The 13,907-nt window shown below is 38.6% G+C and overlaps 1 long non-coding RNA gene across 2 annotated transcripts in view; it reads left to right on the top strand.

Annotated features, from left to right (window-relative positions):
* Positions 1-13,907, top strand: part of LOC116216417 — a 182,793-nt gene that overhangs the window by 5,768 nt on the left and 163,118 nt on the right. For both annotated transcript variants that reach the window (XR_004159102.1, XR_004159103.1), the window contains exon 2: positions 7,484-7,564. This is a non-coding gene — a long non-coding RNA (uncharacterized LOC116216417). The remainder of the gene's footprint in view (positions 1-7,483; positions 7,565-13,907) is intronic.

The raw sequence follows: 13,907 nt of genomic DNA, 5'->3' as shown, positions 1-13,907 counted from the left end.
TTCCTCACTTCCTCCATTGCTACCAGTTTAAGTATGTGTTCTTAGCATTAAGGTTACTAAAAACAGTTTTTCCAGTTTGGGATGGGTTCTATTTCTTACTCTTGAAATACACACAAAACCTATTAGAGAAGGTGCTTAAAGATGAGTGACTATATTTATTATTTTGAGGAGCATATTACTGTTTGACATCTTACTTTCCATTGCTTACAGTATGCTTTAGGAGCTTGAAAACTGTGTTTTCAACCCTATTTGTTTTGCCATGTTTTTTCCTGTATCAGTCTACTCTTTAAAAACAAACAAAAAAGAAACAAACTAAAAGAAAAAATAAAAATCCTGTCATGTTATGGCTGTCATAGCCATAAGAGTTTGTTCACAAAACTTCACTTGGGTGATCTTGGCCTCAGCTTGTTCATGGGTGGCTCCTATTGGCTTTTTGTTCAGACACAGCTGTATGTTTCTAGGACATACCAGGAGTGGCTGCTGCCTTCATGCCCTCTATTTGTTTTTTTTTTATCACATGCCATGTTACACTGCAATAGACACGCTCAAATCCTGCCTGATCTCCCACTTCTGGAGCTGACCCAAGCCTGCAGTGTCTGGTGTGTGGTGCAGGTGGGTGTGCTGTGAGGTCTGCAGCTTTGGCAGCCTGATGGGTGGTGAGAACCTGCTGGCAAAAGGGAAAGCCTCTGGCTTTTAGGGACTCAGTAAGAAAAGAAAATGTGGGACATGCCTGTCATTTTAAGTAACTGTATTTTTATTCTTTAATGGGAGAGTAGAGTAAGTATTCAGTGTGTACCTTAGGTATTGGTACTGGTATTACTTTTATGTCATCGCAGACATCTAATATGCAAATAACATTACTGACTGAAAACTAAAATTAAGTATAGAACAGAAGCCATCTGGTAGTTTGGTCAGACAAGTTAGATAATTAGCTGTTCCTGTCAAGGGATTGATTAAAATAGGCCATCTTCGTAATAGTGACTAGTTTGTAGGGACTTCCTGAAAGCCACGTGGGATAATGATAATAAAAAGAACAAAATTAGAAAAGGGAAGAAAAAAGTTGGTGCATCATAGCTCACAATGGCTTTTCTATTTCTTTTTCTCTAAGTGAATTAAGCAAGCTTTTAATTTGAAGGCTGTTTTAAATTTAGGTACTTCGGAAGGAAGCATAGAGAATTTTCTGACTCTGGCAATGTGGTACAAATAGGTCATCTAGGCTGCTCCTAGGCATCCATCGTTCGTTCTGCATCAAGCTCCAGTTTCATTGCTTGCACTCAATTAACCTGGGAGCACTGTGGGCATAGCTGACCTGCAGAGACCACTTTAAGTTGTGTGACCTGATGGGTCCTGTTCCTTCTGGGGGACTGGCACTATTAAGCAAGAGAAAACGAGGAAAAACAATTAAAACATTACTACACCTCTTCTTTCTCAGGTGCTGATAAATCCATGCGTAGAAGTGTTTATTCAGAATTTGCATTCAAACATTTTCAAGGAAGAAGCTGTTCAGCAGATAGTATGTGAAAACAACTGAAACGTGTGACGAGGATCTGTCAGGCAGATCCAATCTCTTCACAGAGCTGCAGCAAAGGGTTCCATGCTCCCTTTGGCCTCTCCTGCTAGATCTTGCCCTCCTCATCCAGCAGCTAGCAGCAGGGAAACCTCCAAAGACTGAGAAGTGCTTGGTGCTGCATATGATTTCCTTAGTGGATGAGCTATGCCAGTGTGATAGGGTAATTTCAATCAGCTTGACCTGAATCTTCTTTTCAGTTGGGTCTCTTTGGATACACAGTGTTAAGAGCTTCTATGCTAAATGGACTAGTAAAAATAAATGGAGAGTGGAGTGGCAAAGCTGGGGAATGCTCCATCGTTGGTGTGATTTAATTAAACACCCTTTCACTTCAGATGGATAAAAATCCTGGACCTAAAGGAGATAAATTAAATTTGGCATTGTTTTGATGGTAAATAGTATGGATCACCAAAAAACTACAGGTTTTTATTTTTTACTTTGTTTCTACTGATTTACTAGCTTCAGTAAAGAGTTGCTCATGCTGCTTGAGATGGGCATTTGTAAGAGTTCCAGTGTGGATGTAAAATTTTGCTGCAAATCTATTTTTTGAGATCGTGAGCAAGTTGAACACTAAAATTAAAATTTGGGTAACAATCAAAAATGCTCTAGCCTTTCTGTGCCTGGATTCTCTTAGCAATAAAATATGCTTCTAAATTATTTTCATTAAATGAAGCTTTTATGTCCATTTCTTCCTTGATTAGGAAGGCAATGATTTGAAAAATTTAAGATATTGAGGTCTTGAGTGTCAGAGATGCCCAGCTTTAAGAAAAGCGAAGTAAACATTTCTCTGCAATATGGTCAAAATAAATTGCTGTGAATGTGGATGTACAAATAATTCCAGATCAGTTTAATGGGTCAAGCTTTCATATTATTAAAAGGGCGATGATTGTATGCACACGTGATCAAGTTAATTCAAGTCACCAAATGTGTTCTGTGCAAAGTGATGCGTTTGTTGAATACTTAGCAAAGGAGTGTTGTAAGAAGTGTTGAACCTGACACTATTCCAGAAATTTTCTTTTTTAATATCAAGAATGTTATTTTCCTGAAGTCCACCCGAAGTGAAAGATCCTGATTTTTAGCTTTCATGTGCCTGTTGCCGTTCATGCTTTAAGTTCTGTCCACTCACATGTTGTTTTAATGCCCTTCTGCACTCCCTGTCCTGATGCCCAGAAATGGGTGAATTATGTGCGTGCAACCTAGCTTTCCACTGTCCTTTGCATTCCTTTTATTATTTACTTACAATAAAGAAAATGGACTGAGAAGTTGACAAATTGAAGCAAGAGCCAGTATTTCATTTGGTAATTGTTGCAAATGAGCAAGTAAATGACGAAGGTATGAGATAATAAAAGGTCAGGGCGAATGGATGGAGCTGAGCGCTTTTAAGTCTGGCTGCTCTCTTTATAGCAGATCATTGGGGTTGAATTTAATCTAGTATTAAAATTCAGTTTCTTCTTTTTCTTTTTTTTTTAAGAATTTGTTTTATGGTATGATAGAACTAAAGATTTTTTCCCTACATTGTATTTCTCTAATGTTAGATATTTTTGATATCAGCTTTTGATGAGATGTCTGATTATATGTCCTGTTTTCCTCTTGTTCTTTAAGATGGTCAAATTCAGATTTTCTTTTAGATAAGCCCTTGGCCTTTCATTTGCTTTTGCCTTGCAAAGTCATTTATTCCTTCAAGCAGAGTCTGCAGCTCCAGCTGTGAATGTAGATGAATGTTCTTGCAGGGTCAGTAGTGTAGCACTGAACCTAAATAAAAGGATTAGCAGGAGTTCACTCGGAGTAAAAACTCCTAATTTCACCATAGTAAATACAAGAGACCATGGAGGAGGTGGGGGGAGAATAAAGCTTTGCTATTAAAATTGCTAACAAATGGTTATTCAGCCCTACATGCCTCTGCCTTTCTGCTTCTGTTGCGCTTCTCAAATGGTAACGAAGGATGGGAGCACTTTAATCCATGACTACTTTTTTTTTAACTAAATCTTAGGAAAAAATGAGTGCTTCCTGATGTTTTATCACTTTGCACAATCTTTAGCCTTTATGCAGATAGCTGTGGCTGGACTGAGCCTAACAGCTGTAAATGTTGAGCTTGTGTCTCCTAGCTCCTCAAGTGTGTGTTATTTCCTGCAGCCAGTATAATCTGGTTTTAAACTCCTGGCAAAAACAAAAAAACATTTATGGTGATTCTTCAGCTGCATACATGGACTTCCTGTCGTCTTCTCCAAATTGTATGCAGGTTTCTCTGAGAATGTCTTTTTATTTCCACTGAAAGTGCATCGGATAAAAAGAGTTCCATAACCTATTTGATGTAGCAAACTCTCAGCTACAAAACATTCTTTTCCAACGTAGTCACTGTTACCATTAACTATATATTTCACCATTGATGAACAATAGCCTGCATGCTGTGCTTGTGGAAATCTGCATCAGCGGAAGAGACTCCCTGTTGCTGTTGCCACTGCTGGGACCCATGACCCACTGCCTCACTGTGCTCACATCCACTGCTTGGTCTCCATCAACATTCAAAAAACATCAATGAATGTCAGTGGGTGCAATTTTTTCCACATGGAGGAATTCATTTCTGCACATCCATGTCAGACACCATTTTGTCAGGCTGCCCCTCTGATGCAGTTTGTTGCATGGCAACTAAATGTGATAAGTTATTGATGGAGAGGTTCAACCTCTGCTTCCATACCACCAACATCCACCTCTTATGTCATAAATAATAAAATAGGAGGCATTACTTACAGAGTGGCCATTGTACCTTTTCCCAGGTCTGCTGGAGGTCAGAGAGGTTATATGGGAGATTTCCTCTTCCAAATAAGTTATTTCTTATTGGCTGTTGGGGGCTGCCAAATGCTTTTTTGACTCTCCCAGCTTTAAACAGCCCTATTATCTAAGCATTCAAAGTAAAACTTGCATCTGATTCCTTGGGAAGGAAAATAAGTAATTACACTTGAAATGTGACTGCATTGCTTAAGAAATGAGACAGAAGTCCTCTAATTCTAGTAGCAAAACCTCAGTTTTGTCACTCACTCCATCTGGCTGCAGAGGTGGTTCTGGTATGCGGGCAGCTAACTTCATTGGAGCCCTGACTAGAAAATGCCACAGTGCCTGTCCAGTTGCCTGCCAGAAGCTCCTGGTGTTGTAGCCAAGGAGTGAAGGCTGGTGTGTGAACAGGATCCTTCACAGTAAGAATTGGAGGTGCTGCTTGAGCACACACTTAGAACTAGATAGCATTGTGGATTTTTTTTTGTGCTTTTGTTTCTTACTTTTACTTCAGAGACGCTGCCCTTTTGAGACTTGTTTGTGTCTATATTTGCAAAGAGATAACTTGCAAAATTATTTCTCTATCTTTGTTTTGTCAAAGCCTAATTCTTTTTCATAGAGAATAGGGACAGTACTGTGTTGTGCTTCAACAGCGGTTTTCATTTGTGACCAAATGAGAATCATGCTAGACTTTGCATGTTCATCTGCTCCTTTTATTCCTCTCCTGTTGTTTTCTTGCTTGCACAAACAGAAATGTGGCTTCAATTTGTCCTCCTCATGACTATGTTGTGGACCACCTTCTGAAACTGCGGGGACCACCAACGGGCTGCAGAGATGGCTGAGGAGCCACAATCTGCACAGGAATCCATATAACCTTTTGGTTTTTATTATAGCCTCGCTCCAGCACCCTGCATCAAACGCTTCTGATGGCCTTTTGTTTAAAAAATCAATGTGGCTTTAATTAGTCACAAGTGGCTGTGATCTTCTAAAGGTAGATACTTCTCGTATTTAGATAAAATAGGCATATTCCTTCTTCTCAACTTCATTTTAATCTTGGATGCTGTGATTTTTCTGGCTGTACATTCAGGAAGGCAGCCTCCCCTTTTGTATGGTCCTCTGTTTTTCCTATGTCCCCTAGTGTCCTGAGTGAAAAAGGTCACTTCATGGAAATAGCAGAGGCTGTGTTGGAAGAGACTCACATTTTGTGGAAACAATCTGCAGTATTCCTGTGTGTGTTGGTTTCTCTTCAGTCTGATCAGGTTTCCAAAAACTTGGTATGTTGCAAGGTAGAAATTTTAGATCAAAACCTTTCGAGGTAAAACTGTCAGTTCTTCACAGTCTTTTATAGTTGCGTTGAGTAGTTTGTGCTAACAGGTTATAAAGGAGGACAGAGGATTGCAGTTTTCTTGGAAAAGCCACTTAATAGCATGAATGCACATCAATCTTGTAAGTTGTATTCTAACTAAAGCTAACACTAGCAGTTAAAGTCTGTTAGGTTTTCTCTTCAGTCAGTCACCACTTGGAAAGGTGATCTAGATCCTTTTGTTTCACAATATCATCAGTCATGGAGGCTCAAGAGATTTTTGTTCTCTGTAAGCTACAGCTGGGTGACCACACATTATCCCATCTTTGCTCTGCCTTATGTCTGGGCACTCTCATTGGAGGCTGAGCAGGTTGTGTAGAAGTAAAAGAAGGTATGCATTAGCCAAGATGGGCTTTTGATGCTTCTATTTTACCGGAGGAAATTTTACTTGACTGTTTGATTTGAGAGGCAATGATTTGACTTTTTATTTAAGCAGAGCAACGATGAGGAGTCAGTAATGAGATAAGAATATCACCTGACCTTGTCATTTCTCTGACCACGTCCTGTAAATTGTTAAAATAGCTGTGTAGAGTTAATGGTGTGAAGGGATGTGAATTAGAAAAATGGTTGCGAATCTACTTTTCCTTGTCAGAGGAACTTCTAATTTTTATGCAAGCATACGTGTATGTGCATCTGATTAGACATAATAAATCCTGTAGAAAATGGGATAGATATCTCCATGTGGATTATCTGAACCTTGGTTCATAATATATGAAATATAGCAAAAAAACCTTGTAGCCATCTTCAGATGATAATTTGCTGGCCATATTTATTGGAGCAGAAAGCTGACTGCACTGAAGTATCAGAGCAGAGGATGTCATTTCATGTGTTGTAGACTGCGAAGAATTGAGTAGAACCAATTGAGAGTTTGCACCTTGTACCTTCATTAAGGTAACCGAGGGAAAATTTGTCTGTGATATAGATGCAATTTACACATGTAAGCATGCTTTTATGGAAAATTATTTTTCTTCTCTTCTAGAAAATGTTTTGCCAATGATGTTCACAGTGATATGCTATCAAACCTAGAAATGCTATATATGCCTACTGCATATTTACTTTTGTAATCAAGCAGATGTATGCAACATTAGTGTTATGTATTTTTTCCAATTTAGTATCTCATTTACAAAGAGAAGACTTTGTGGGGATACTGCAACTTGGATTAGTTATGTTGTGTTTTATCAAACTTGTTTTGTGGTTCTAAAGTCACACTACAACTCTGAAGAATGCTCTGTCTGGAATTTTGAAGTATTCTTTATACCTAGATGTTTTAGAAAAATAGAGCTTTCCAACTCTAAAAAAAAAAGAGAAACTTTTAAGAAAATCCATGTTTCACATCTGGCTTAAATCATTCTTTCTGTGAAATATGGCCATGATTTGGAAACATTATTTCTACTCTGGTGAGAACTGAAAAACATCTCTGCATACAGTCTGAATTAATATCTACACGTGAATATGTGGATACAGCATAGTTGCCAAATCATTGAACTGAGTAGGGATAACTGCTTTTCTTTTGGTATAGCTATCTTTGCAAATCACTGATTGATTGTTTTTTTTTTTTTTTTTTCCTAGTCTTGTTAGTAATTTAATTTTGTGTTGTTTTAGCTCTGGCTCAGGTGAATGCACCACAATTTTGTTGTTAAATAAAAAGTTAGTTTGGAAAAAGAACAACAACAACAAAAATACTTACAAGTGTAAGGAACTCTGAAGTATGACTCTACTATTTGCTGTGGGATTGGTGACTTCTGTATCATGTAACTTGCTTATATTTCTTTTTAAACATTTAGGAGCTCTCCAGATCTTTTTTGCTGTGTGATTGCTGAAGCATTTTCCTGGCACAGCAGTAATGATTGATGAACACACTTCAGGTAGGAAACCAGATATATTCCATTCGGTACAGTTGTTCATTAACTTTCCTCACATTGTTTTGGTTAAGATTCAATAGTAGCAGTCTTCAACATTACGGCATCAAAATTCACTGAATATAAAATATAAATAATCTCTTGTCCACATGAATGTTTGCATATGTCTCTCTGTAAATCATCACGAACAGGTTTTTGGTTTTCCTCCCAGGTTTGGTAACTCTGACAACAGATGACGTTACATGTTAAATTGGGTTTTAATGATCGAAAGATTATTGTAAAATACAGTCTGTCACTACTAATTCTTCCATCAACCCACCTGCTCCTTCAGGAATTAGTTCCATCTACTTTAACTTATACCAGATTGGAACATCTATTCCAGAAGGCTTTGCTTCTCTTAAGTCACAATTTCTCTGCTGAAAAATAAAATGTTGAGATTGACCCCTTACTAAACTTTTTACCAGCTAGTCTGCTCATAGTTTTCTAAAAATATCACCATAAAGAGGGAAGCAAAAATTTTTTTTGCGTATATGTAGTGAATTCCAGTCTGTCCCACTGGGGAGATACTGGATCCAGCAAATTCTTTTCTACTACCCCACGTGATTCAGTTTTGGTCGCACAGATTTTGCACAAAGATCTGTAGTGGTCATGACTTGCCTGATGAAGGTTTCTACCCTTTCTGCCCATATCTCAAATTTTAAAATAGAGACTTCATAGAATTCATTTTTTTCTGAACAAATCAATTTCTATAAAATAAATGTTTCCACTAAAACCCCCAAGAATGCAATGTAAATAGAGTGGAAAGATGTGTGCCAGTACTGCTTTTTAGCATAAAGCTGCAAAATCTTTTTCTCAGTCTTGACATGTACAAAAGTTATCTGATGTTGATAAACTATAAGATTATCAGTAATACATAGTTATCCTCTGCAATTGATTAGAATTATGAGTACAAATGAGCTGGCTGCTGTTATAGTCTTTATTCTTGCCACTGTGTAACATAATTTCCTTCATTTACTTTTGAATTTAATTTTATGTTAGCAGTTACAGCTATAGGCCTGAATATAAGGACAATTTCTGAATCTTGAGTGGCTTTAGCAACTGTTCTTCGAGGTTGTGCTAACCCAGGGAATAGTGTTCAAGTTGTTGATACTCTTGGAAGTTAACCTGAACTCTTATAAGCCTAACCAAAGGCAAGCAAGTAATGTTGGTTTTGATTCGATTCTTGGTCTGTCACAGTCTTCCTGGGAAGCCAAGAGTGAATTCTTCAGTCCCCACATCAGTGGGAAGTAAGTGCCTGGGTACCTATGTGCTTGCATTCCTAATGAAGAAAATTAGGAGGATGATGCACAAAAAAGTACTCTGGGCAAAAGTCCTGGGCCCAGGGGTGCCTTGAGCTCTCTCTACATATGGGCCTTGTTATACTGGTAGAGTAGAACTGCTGGGAAGTTGCTGCACAGAGTTGCTAAGATACATTTCAGCTGAAGCAAAAGAGTGGTGTCTGAGTACATGACCTTTATTTCTGGCGTCCAGTTGTCCTCTTTTTTTTTTCTTCTTCCTTTGCAAGAGTACTGTGGAGATAAGCATGGCAAAGACTGCACAGTGTCCATGTGGGAGCCAGATGTCTACCTTGACTTTTGACTTCAGATAAGGGTACAAAATACACAGATGGATGACCTTGGGGTGTTACTTTGTTCTGCAACTACTCTGGGTTGTAAGAGCATAAACACAACAAACACATCAAAGTGTCGTTACTGGTTAGAGTGAGGATCCAGCTTAAATCTAAACCTTTAGTAAGGCATAGCAGGCTACTGCCCTAGAGAGAGTGGCTGGTAGCTGATGCCACGGGAGGAGAAGGGTGCAAAACATGTGCTTGCTTTCCATCTCAACTGCTCGTAATCTACAGATGAAGGACATCTGTGTCATTGGTGGTCTCTGTGGTGAGTAGCTTTGCGTATGGATCAACCCTTCCATGAATTTTTTTGGGCTACGTTCTCACCCCAGATGATTTCTGGGCCTTGTGATTCTGCGCCATTCAGAATTCCCCAACTGAATGCAATGCAGTGAGGGAGGGAACCATCCCTGTCTATGTCTTAAACCTCCTGCTTGCTGATGTCACTTAATCTGGGGACTCAGACAACGTGCTCGGAGAGCCAGGAGTTGCACAGTGCCCTTCCTGCTGTAGTGTGATAGTGGAAAGGAGGGGTGGCTGCTAAGTTTTAATGAAAGTATCTTTTTAAAGAGTTATGAAGTGAAAGGAAACTGAAGGATTTCTGTGACTCTGATTAATATCACCTTCAAAACATACAGATTTGAAGCAACTTTTCACATCTGCCTTGCTTTTGTCTTTGAGCTCATTTTCTATGCTTTTAATTAATACATTTATTATTATTATATTTTTATATGGAGATCAAGTAATTTGGACTTGTGTGTTCATTTTGTTCCACTCTTCTGAATTTCAGAAATAAAGGAAGATGCTCAGTCTCCCAAGCTGTGAGGCAGTTACCCTGGCAGTTCTTTTCTGATAGAATTCAAGATTGTGTGGAAGAAACTACCTAAGTTGAAGTGTCAGAGGAACATGCACTCTGAATTGAGCCTTCCAGCAATGCATTAAAACATAGGACTATTAATCAGAGTATATTTATGTATTATATATAAAAATAAAAGGATATATGTCCTTTAAAATGCTACTGTTAGCTTCACAGAAATTTAGGTGGGTTAAAAAGAAAAAAAATTGTTTAATAGTGTCTTTGCTGCAGAATCATTGTGTTGAAGACCTGACTCCATGTGCTGCAACCACTACATCAAGGCTATAAAAGGGAGTATGAATATTGTGTAAATTTACTTGACTTGGTTAGATGGTGTGTCACAAAAATATATGGAGCGGTATATATAATATTAACTACTGCGGTAGAATTGTCAAACAGAAGGCTGCAGCTTCTGTGCTGAAGAGGATTCTCTGGAAAAAAAAAAAAAACCCATAGGTGTATTAAGTACAGAATACAGATTACTATAGTTTTAAGAGTAGAGGCTTTTAAAATTATAGAAAAGCAGACAGAAGCAAAAAACAACTCTTAGCTAAAACCTAGTTGAAGGCTAATAATTTAATTATACTGATTCTCCTTCTTGGCAGAGAGTATTCTGGAGAAAAAATTATTGCAGCTGGATACAAGTTGGGTTTATTTCTGCTCTCAATTTTTTGGTTTTCTTCCAAATGCAGAGAAGGTCTTGGACTTGCTATTTGATCCTGATTACAGAGCCAACTTAATATTGTTTTCCATCCAGTCTGCCCTCATTTCTTCCCTTCTGCTCTCCCCTTCTGTGCTTGTATTTGGGAAAGAAAATAATAAGGCAGCTCTCTTGCACAGGGCCACCTTATTGCCCAGGGCTTCCAGCTGAATCCTTGTAAGATAGAAAGCAAGTTGGATGCAGCACTACCGCTTATGGATTTCTCAGTCGAGGACAACTCCCCCGCCTTTGTTCTGATGGCTCATGAGAAAGCACACAAAAGGCTGCTATGACATCTTTCTCACTTAGAGAAAACAACTGGACACCTTGTTCCTCAAGTCCCCAGAGATGGGCAAACATTTGCCTTTGAATCATAGAATCATAGAATGGCCTGGGTTGAAAAGGACCACAGTGATCATCTAGTTTCAACCCCCTGCCATGTGCAGGGTCCCTTCTGGGAAGCTGCTGGATGCTGAATTTGCCCTTGGCAAGGCCAGCTGTTTAATGGAGAGCAAACAGAAGAAATATCAAATGATAGGCCTTGCAAGACTGAACTGTGGCTGGAGCAATTGCTTGCTGTTTCAAGTATTCAAAAAGGCAGGCTGGTAAGAAAGATAGCAAATGCTCTGTGCTTGCCTGTGCAGGGAGGAGTGGCTGAGAATGTTTGGAAGAGGAGAAAGTGAGCTGGCCAATTTGATTAGACTAAAGAGAATAAGGCTTATCCACAGATCATCTGGATGCATGTGAATATGCAGAGGTAAATTGTTTCTTGATGGAAATTTGTACAAAATTGAAAAAACAGAACAGAGTTTTTATTTTTCTTTTTGTAACAGGATACAACTGACTGTAAACTTTGGCAAGACTTGAGTACCTGAATGGCTCTTGAAACTCTGTGAGTGTTCTTCTAAAATTGATTCTAAAACAGGGCTAAATGAGAAACTTTTCTAAATTTTCCTTCACATTAATTAGATGAAAGAGTAAGTTTTATATTTGTCCAGAAAGTGGTCAAAGCAAGAACAAACCGAGTATAGGAGAGCCAAACAAGGATAAGAAATGAACCAGTTTCTCAAACTAGCAATGGCATACTAGGAGTTTGGAAGAAGTATACTTGCAGGCTTCCTTTATTATTATAACCTCTTGAACACAATAATCCAGTCCAAACAGCTACAAATGCTTTCCAATAGAAAAGTTTATGACCTAGTTTCAGACTGAAATGCTCACAGTATCGCAGTGTGTGGAAGGAACTTAAAAGAAGATGCTAGTGGCAGTGCTTCTGGAGCAACTCTGTGTACTTAGGCATTCCTGCCCTTTGCAAATACTTGCTAAGTGGAGTCAAGTAGAGTCAGCTTCCAACGTGTGGGGCTTTTTTCTTCTGCAGGAGACTTCATAATTTAAATACCTGGGTTGGCATGGGGAGTTTTCATAGGATATTTGATTTTTTTTTAACATAGCACTATTTGGAAAAATAATCGTTCTTCCAGTTATTTCAACAGGAATTCAGCAATTACAGAATGCCTCTCTACATCCTGTGGTCCTCTGGAGCAGTGAAGCAGGAAAAGGTGGATTTCATCTGTTGACAATTCTTCTGTAGTGAGATGAGGAAAGCTTTGATTAGGCTTCATTTGATTCATGATCATTCTGCAAAGAAGTTCAAGGGAATGTGCTGAGGGAGTAGGCACAAAAAACATTGAACCTGTGATTTAAACAGCAGCTTGTTTTAAACTGAAGAAATGTTTCTTCACTTCTGTATGCTCTTGTGGTAGGCAATGGAACAAACCAGATTTTGATAAAGATGGCCTAGGGAGAGGCTGGCCAAGCTGGTGGTTCTGTGATGGAGAGGAACTACGGCAGCACTGAACAACATTAGCTGTTGGAAGTTGGAGGATTTTGATAGTACACCCTTTTCCTTTGACTTGCTGGTATCAGTGAAAGCAAGGGAGCTGTGCTGATCAACACTATGTACCTATTTCTTCTGCTCCCTCAGGTAGGCTGGAGTATTCTTAACAACATAGATCACTTATGCCTCAGCCAAGAAGCGTTTCTGCATGCTACTAAAATACACTAAATAATATTCGGTTTGCTTAGCAAGAACTCTAGTTAAAATTCCTGCAGTGTTTCAGTTCTTCTTTTATTATTCCAGTTGCTTATAACTTCCTGAAATGCTCATGTCTCAAGTTGAAATTTTCCAGACTTAATCTTGGCCTGACAATGACCTTTCTTCCCTTTTCTTCTTTGTTTCTCTATTCTCTGAGGTATTAAGTGAATATGGCTAGGACGTTTCATTTTTAATGAGAAGAAAATAGTAGAAAAATATGTTTCGGTTATTACTTTAAGATTCTGAGATTGTGAAGAGCTCAAGTGGTATAGCTGTTTGAGAAATGGTGGTGAAAATCCTCAGAAGGGCTCCTTAAATCTTTGCAGCATCAGTAAGAGATGGCCACTCAAAAGGGCTATCAACTTTTTAAGTCTTGAAACTTAGGTTCTTTTTTCCATCATACGCAAGCATTGTGCTCTTTCATAATTATACCTGTAGTTAATTTGGCCTGATCAGTGAATTGGCTGTTGGAGTCAAATGAAGGAGTTATCCTTGCTGAAAGAGCAGATCTGTTTTTCATTGCTTGCCACAACCCTGGTGGCACAGAACTCATAATGTAAGATCAGAATAGCACAGCTTGCGAGTGCTGCACTGGGATCTGCTGCCTTTGGGACCATCTTCCTGCTCTAACCAGGGCTCAGTTCCTTTTGAAAATGGTGTAGTTCTCAGAAACTGTTAAAAACAAATCCTTCTTTTAAAATAAGCTTTTTGACTGATTCTTCTCAAGATGAAGGCTGAAGTATTTTAGAGCAGAACTTCAGAGAAGGGGAATGTTGGGATAGAAGAAAACTGTGAGGTGCTTTCTTTTAATATTGCTTACACAGGTTTATATATAGACATTTTAAGACTATTGATGTTGATTGTATTGATAAAAAGTAATTTGTGTTTTCTTCTTCTTAACTCGTAAGATGTATTTCAAGGAAGAAAAAGTCATGTATCTGATTGCTGACTTGCACACAGTCAGTCCTTCCCTGTAAGATCAAGATATTTGCAGAGGATGCCCACCGTGCATATTTATGTAAAACGCTT

The sequence above is a fragment of the Meleagris gallopavo genome, chromosome 3 (assembly GCF_000146605.3).
Source record: "Meleagris gallopavo isolate NT-WF06-2002-E0010 breed Aviagen turkey brand Nicholas breeding stock chromosome 3, Turkey_5.1, whole genome shotgun sequence".
Classification (NCBI taxonomy): Eukaryota; Metazoa; Chordata; class Aves; order Galliformes; family Phasianidae; genus Meleagris; species Meleagris gallopavo.
The sequence above is the reverse complement of the archived record's forward strand: the minus strand, read 5'-3'. Positions and strand labels throughout refer to the sequence as shown.